Raw genomic sequence first — 7,509 nt, forward strand, 5'->3', positions numbered from 1 at the left:
CCATGTATTCTCCCGAGATGTGCATGTGCGTGGTTTGGAAACAAATATTAGGTATTATGTTGTCAATAATAAAAAAAGAAACCTTTGAGTCAGGTGGTAAGCGCCACGAATTCTCTAAATTCAGTACATTTCTGTTGACAACCGTGTAATTGAATGGGATTATTTTGAAATTTTACAATACTTAAAATATCACAAACAAGTAGACCTATGTTGATAAAAAATATTAATATAAGCTAAAACCGTTGAGGTTCGATACTGAACCACACAAAATTAACTGAGTGTATGGAAAATGCCATACGGCTGAGCAGTTTTGCCGTCTCTCTCCACCCATCATGCAGCTCGCCGCCTGCTTTGAGTGGTCATAAAATTATTTTTAACACAATGAATTAAACCAAAGTATCAAACGCAATAAAATGAAAAAAATAATGACTTCGAGAAATATTGGTGAGTTAAAGCGCATGATCCAGGGGTAGCTATATATTTCTAGATGACTTATTTTTCCATACCTTATTCGAGACATGTTTATATTTCTATCAATTTTCAATCAGCACGATTTAGGGGAAGTTAAAAATGAGAAGGAAAAAATCCTCACTTTTATTCTTGACTTTGCAAATTGTTCATGTTATATTTTATGATGAAAGAAAGTGATGATTTTTTGACACTTTAGACCTTTTTCATTTCCAATAATCTCACCACCAGACAACGCCCTGACATTAAATATTAGTATTATAAATAACAACACCAAACGCATTCAAGTTGTCGAACTGATCCCTTTTGAACTGAATATTAATAAAAGTATGGATCTCTAATGAACGATCTTGAAATGTGTCTCGACTTCAAAGCCAATATGGGTTGAGTAGAAATTGGTGCTAGAGGGCATGTAACTTCTGAGAACACGTCCAGATTACGTTCCATATTAGACATATGCATACATGTCAAGTTAAATAATTATAATATTACGATATATGTAAAATACTCTTTGATGTGCTTGCAATGCTTGGACATAGTATACAAATATTGACTGCTATTCGGGGCATGGTTAAAATTATAGGCCCGCGGTGATCTCAAAACCATGACTATGCCCCAAGGCGTAGCCGAGGGGCATAGTCATGGTTTTGAGATCACTGCGGGCCTATAATTTTAACCATGCCCTGAATAAAAAGCAGTCAATATTTGTTTTATATACCAAATCTTAATATTCTTGTCATCTATTTGGTTAAAAGCATCGATTTTGGAAAGAGAAATTAATAGTTTCAATGCGAATGGCACATAGATTACAATCTGCGATTTCTGCGTAATTATAACGCGTGAAAACATTAACGCGTGCGTAATATCATTTTACGCTGGGAAAAACGCGCAGTTTGATCGTGACGCACGTGACCGGTCCATAGTTCATTTCCATGGACCGGTCCATAGTTCATTTTGCGGGCATAGTTAATTCAATGATTGCACTTTCAACCAATCAGATGACAGGAATCTATATATGAGGTATATAAACATTGTTATATTTTAGAAGTAAATGTCAGAGGGACACCGTTCGACATTCAGGCATACAAAAAAGTGTATGTACGGCACATTTCTTTTTCAAAAACTAGAGCATAGAAACTTTTCTCAAAACTAGAAAACAGAATACCCAAACCCCACTGAGGTATCTTTTGATAGGGCACATGATGTATTGTATAAAAGGTCATAATTGTTCCTGTCGTAAACAAACATTATTTAGCAAGACATCTCAGATGTTTATTTATAATTTATTTAAATATAGGCTTTGGCCAGCCTTTCAAGTTTAATAAAAATAGGACCTGAATATTTTCATGCCTATAATGCTCAGTGTAGCAGACAAACAAGGGCAGTATTATTTTCCAGCTGTACAGAGAGCTCACCGTGTAGGTATGTCACAGTGGCTGCACAATAATTCTGCCACACTGTGCATGCAAGCATAACAGTGAATTGAAAAGCGCGCGCTTCAAAGTTGACCAATTTTAGAAAACATCTATGTCAAAAAATGAATTTCCTCACATGCTTCATTTATCCAAATTGTTTGAATTTTTAATATATGGTGTGCGAGGCTACCATCGGGTCCGCAAAAATTAAATATTGTTTTGTTTAAGAGCTACTGCCTGTTTTTATGGATTTTTGAAGATCGCTCATAAATCAGTAAATATAGGCCTATTGAAATAAAGGGACCTACCACCATTTAGCTGAAATATTAATCTTTCTTAGCATGTAAATTATTTCCGTCGACAACGAATGAAACACTTGCCTTGTCTTGAGTAAAACTAATTAAAAACAAAACATTATCAAAGAAATTTTTAGGGAGTAATTTTCCAAACCACAATAGCTCTAAGCCATTGTGTGTGTCCAAGGCCATACTATTTTTGTATACGCGATACAGTAGAATGGCTGTTCCTTTTACCATTTGTCTTCCCATGTTAATCCAGATAACAATATGTTAATTTAAAGCGTCATTGCAAATGAATTTTTATTTTTACTTTTCGGATTTAGCTTTGAGCAATGGTGACACATACCATGTTTACAGAAAAAAATGAAAATTCTATTCCAGACATCGTCAAAATGTCAAACTTTGTATTTTTTGTATTATATTTAAGTAATGAACTGCAGTTTCTTTATTCAACATCATAACAGGTTCATACTTGACAAATTTATGGTGAATGAATAGACTTTCATTAAATATTGAAAAAACCCAAGATTACTCATGCCTAATTTACATAATAATATCATGAATGCATAATTACCTGTAATTAGCTAATTTGCATAATTAATTACTTTTTGTGTATTTTTTGTTATCAATTGAAATAACTTTGTATACATATGTGTGCAAAAAACGCACCCTGATATCATGTACGGTTTTCTATTGGCATCAATTTTGCATATTAATTGCTGAACTTAGTCATTTTTTCACCTTTAATTTGTCTGCAGATTGGCTGAAATAGCTAAAATAGTATATTTGGTTAATTTATTATAATGTGCCAATTTTGTCATTATAGCCATTTGTGGCAGGTTTTAATTCCATTTATGAGCATCTTAAAATTGACACTACATCACAATGCATTGACCGATTTCAATTCCGTTTTTTTGATTTTTGATACTTTAATAAAGCTCAATCATGTAGAAACATTAAATAACGTGTTTCTGCTGCGCTTATTTTTGGGGTGATATGCCTAAGTGACTCTCGTTATACTGTGACTTGCGTTACAATTTTAAACAGTCTCTCTCTGGTGGTACAATGGTGGCAGCAAACCAATGGTACAAACCAGGAGAAAAATTAAAGGGAGCACTAACCCTTTCGATTTTTTACTACATTCAAAAGTTACATACTTAACATTATACAACTTGCCATGCCATCATGCATGTCCTGGCCAGCCACATTTTTCATTTTTTATTTTGATAAAATACTAATGAGGAAAAAAAGTAATTACTTTCGACTATCTGCTGTTAACAAAATGTAGGAAAATACATTAAATCCTTCACATACGTAGATGAACAAAAATAATGCAGCTGATATTCGGGGTTTTTTTTGGTTAAATATATCATCATGTTAAGGGGGTACTACACCCATCACATTTTTTTGCGGGTTTTTTGCATTTTGTGAAGAAATGAGAAAAAAAAATTGGTCAAAGTGGTATGCAAAATGAAGGGGCAAATCTTCTCGTTCTATTGGTGGTATTGATAATAATGTAGCTTACATGCTTTTAATTGTACAAGCCAAAGAGAGGTACATGATGACCCCATCACAATTTTGATCATATTTGCAATTTCAGAACTGCTGACGTGAATCCACTTTACACACTTATTTATCAGCAATGGCAGACCCTAATAGTACCAAAATATTTTTTATTTTGGAAATGCATTAATTATGCACAGCTTTGAAAACACAAATATGCATCAATTTCATGTTATCAATGAAATTAAACTTATTTTCCCCTTCCAGTTGACAATGATATGCAAAATTTGTGTTCACAAGGCAGCACATTTGTTTCAGGTTTGATACGGTTGAAATTAAAGAACAGTCAAAACAGTCAATTTTCAGTATTATGTGAATTTTTGCTCAGTTTTCTGAGAAAATAGCAAAGCTTACAAAACACGATAATAATGTGAATCGGTATGTTCACAATGGTAAAACCTCAATATTAAACTGTTGGACACACCCTAAAACTTCATGTGTAGTAACGGTTTCGTCACTTACCTGTAGCGGGTGTGTATTCCTTCCACTTTGAGAAAAAGATGAAAAATCCGTGTGAAACTTGGAACTGATAACATCACTGCTCGCTTCGAAGATAAGCCGACGAAATCGACGCCATATTTTTATAATTGGTTTGACCTTTGACTAAGGTTGCGAGAAAAAAAAAAAAAAAAAAAATCTGATACCGGGACGCGTACGATACCGTACTTTACAAACATGACAAAATAGGCCTAAAGAATTATTTAATGGAACGTATTGAAAAAATATTAGAAAATTGAAAACAAATATTCTAATCTCTCATTCTCTATTAGCGACTTCAGGTAGCGAATAAATTGTGTGGTAGGTCTAGACTATCTCCAACTCTAGTGTGAGCTAGTGTGATGCAGAATTCCGGGTGCAGAATTCACTGCTTTTATTGGAGTATAAATGATCCAGATCCAGATCTCGCAGCCCAGGCTCACCGCTAGGCCTAGGCCTACATTTAACAGTGTTTTGAATAATCCAATGGATTGTCTATGGGATATGCACTCAGCAGCACATCATGGCGGGTATTGGCGGGGCATGTAGGCCTACACGATAAAACATTTCAGGGTGTGTTTGTTATGTTATATTTATTACAATTAGGTAAAAATCCCGATTTTGAAAAATGTTACGGTGCTTTAAATAACAAATGTTTTCCTAATGAAGGCCTACGTATACATGTAACGTCACAAAACACTTTTCAGCTACCTACCGTATCATTCACATTTAGAAGTGTACCCCGGTATAGAAACTAGTTTACGCTGAGGGATGATTTCATACAATTTTTAACTAAAAGGATTTTTGACACCTCTGAGTTTTGGTGACCTTGAGCATTGTAAAGTGGCAATGTTCGATCCCAATCAAAGTAATTGCAAATCTTTTACAAAATATTTTCAGTACAAAAACACGGTTTAAAATATGTTACGAAAGATTTGAAACTAGCCAATTGTAGGCCTATTGGTTTTGTTTACAATCAACACACAAATTGTGTTAATAATGTTTTAAACTTAAATTGTCAACAGAAAGAGTCAGCTGATCATCAGGTTTTATGTCTTCTTTTAACAAGAGTGGAAACAAAGGAACCCGAAGAATGTGCAAAGTTATTGACTTCGGCTAGCATCTTAAAATTAAACTCTGAGTCAAAAATAAGCTTTGTTTCATTAATTAAAAAGAAAGTTGCAAAGTTGTTGTATCTTGTTAGTAAAGTGAAGTTTGCTACTGTTTTTATTATTACCTGTGTTGCGATTCGAAATCCCACAAAGAGTAAGCAAGTTCGTTATTAAATGTGGTAGGCCTCAGTACCCCCCTCCCTCCCCCAACATACACATTGACTCATTTAAGGCGCGGATTCAGGGGGCTGACGGGCCCACCCCCCCAAAAAGAGAAGAGAAGGGGAAGAAAGGAGAAAAAGAGAAGAGAAAATGGAGGAAAGGAGGAAAGGAGGAGAGAAACTAAATTGCACGTAATTGAGTAGGCCGATGTCTAAATAATCGCACAGTCGGGACGATTGGAAGTAGGTCCTATATAGGCCTGCGATTATTTTCGGTATTGCTTGAAGGCGGGTCCTCGTCCTAAAAGCATGTGAAAATTACTGCGGGTCCGCCGATATGCAGGGCCCCTCACATTTTGCCACCAAAGTCAGTATTAAGACGGACTCCATACCGACTTCATCGATTTATGCATGCTTTAGTAAATTGCCAATCTCAAGTTTTGCAAATTGAGTTCGGGCCCTTTTTTCTGTTTAAAGCAATTGATTCAAATAGTAGTGTAAAAACAATGCACCGAATGGCTTCAATTCGACCTTCATCTTGCAAATTTTTCAAACTTCTCAGGGGGAACATCCCCCTCAGACTAACCCTTGCGTTGTGGATAAACATATGATCATTTTCGCTCTTCTTCCAACATTTGCAAATTTAAGCCCTATGTTAACACAATTTGCGGTATAGGCTTACAGGAAAACTTGTCCAAGGAAGGTTTCATGGACCATCATTTAACAAATTCGCGGCTTTTTCAAACTAAAGTTTTACACACTAGTACCAAAATGGTCCACCAAAACACTTTTCTTCATTTTACACTCCCCTGCGTAATCGATATACAAGTGGCCATTTTCGCTTCTTCTTTCGCCGATTTATGTTTAAAACAATTTATAGGCCTACGACAATAGGGAAACTTGTCCAAGAAAGACTTCATGAACCGCACATTTCACAAATATTCGGCCGCCAAACTAAAATTTTTACGCCGTGAGTAATAGCGCCAAAATTGTCCACCAAATCGCTTCAATTAGATCTTCATTTTGCACCTGTTTCTTATTTCTGAGGGGGAACATCCTCCCTCAGACAACCTCCTGCGTCGCGCAAGCGCGCTCCGCGGCCATTTTTTAAAATTTAATTTAATTTTTTCTAAAAATTCGGCCGCCACCCCCTGACTGCTCTAGATCGACAATCGACAAAAGCTGGTATCGCCCATCCCTATGGAGAGTGACATCCGCTGACATCACAGACCAGGCGGTGATGGAAACGACATCGCCAATTTTGAGGTCGCCATTAGATTTAACACATAATCATGAAATCGTCACAAAGAATTCTAAATTTGTTATGTGGTGTCAAAGCAAAATTATCTTACTTTAAAACCGTTGGGGTACGACAAAGTACCCCACTGCAAGTATGATAATTTTCTATTTGTAATTGCTAACCGTGTAGTTTGAATGGGGCTGTCAGTGTATCTTCGCCAGCCTCGTACGTCACGTGTTGCGCTTCCTACGCCGCCTGTCACAGACGTAAAAAGTGGATCGCTAAAAAAATAAGCGTCCTTACCAACCAGTCAACTTTAAGACAAATGGGTGAAAAGACACACTTTTACAAAGTTTTTTCATAATTATTTTTATTTCACATGATCCGTGCATATATCGCCTAGCTATAAATGAACAAATATTTTTTTCGACCAATCAAACCAATATATGGGTGTAGTACGGCCTTAAAAATGTATCATCAATCGTTGCCAATTGCAAAGTTTTTTTTTAAATGTCATTTTAACATGAAATTGCACACGTGTATCCTATATCTTGTTTCCACCACCACGTGGTATTCTATTTATCTTGTTTCCACCACCACGTGTATTCTATTTATCTTGTTTCCACCACCACGTGTATTCTATTTATCTTGTTTCCACCACCACGTGTATTCTATTTATCTTGTTTTCACCACCACGTGTATTCTATTTATATTGTTTCCACCATCACGTGTATTCTATTTATCTTGTTTCCACCACCACGTGTATCCTATATC

The sequence above is a fragment of the Amphiura filiformis genome, chromosome 7 (assembly GCF_039555335.1).
Source record: "Amphiura filiformis chromosome 7, Afil_fr2py, whole genome shotgun sequence".
NCBI classification, from domain to species: domain Eukaryota; kingdom Metazoa; phylum Echinodermata; class Ophiuroidea; order Amphilepidida; family Amphiuridae; genus Amphiura; species Amphiura filiformis.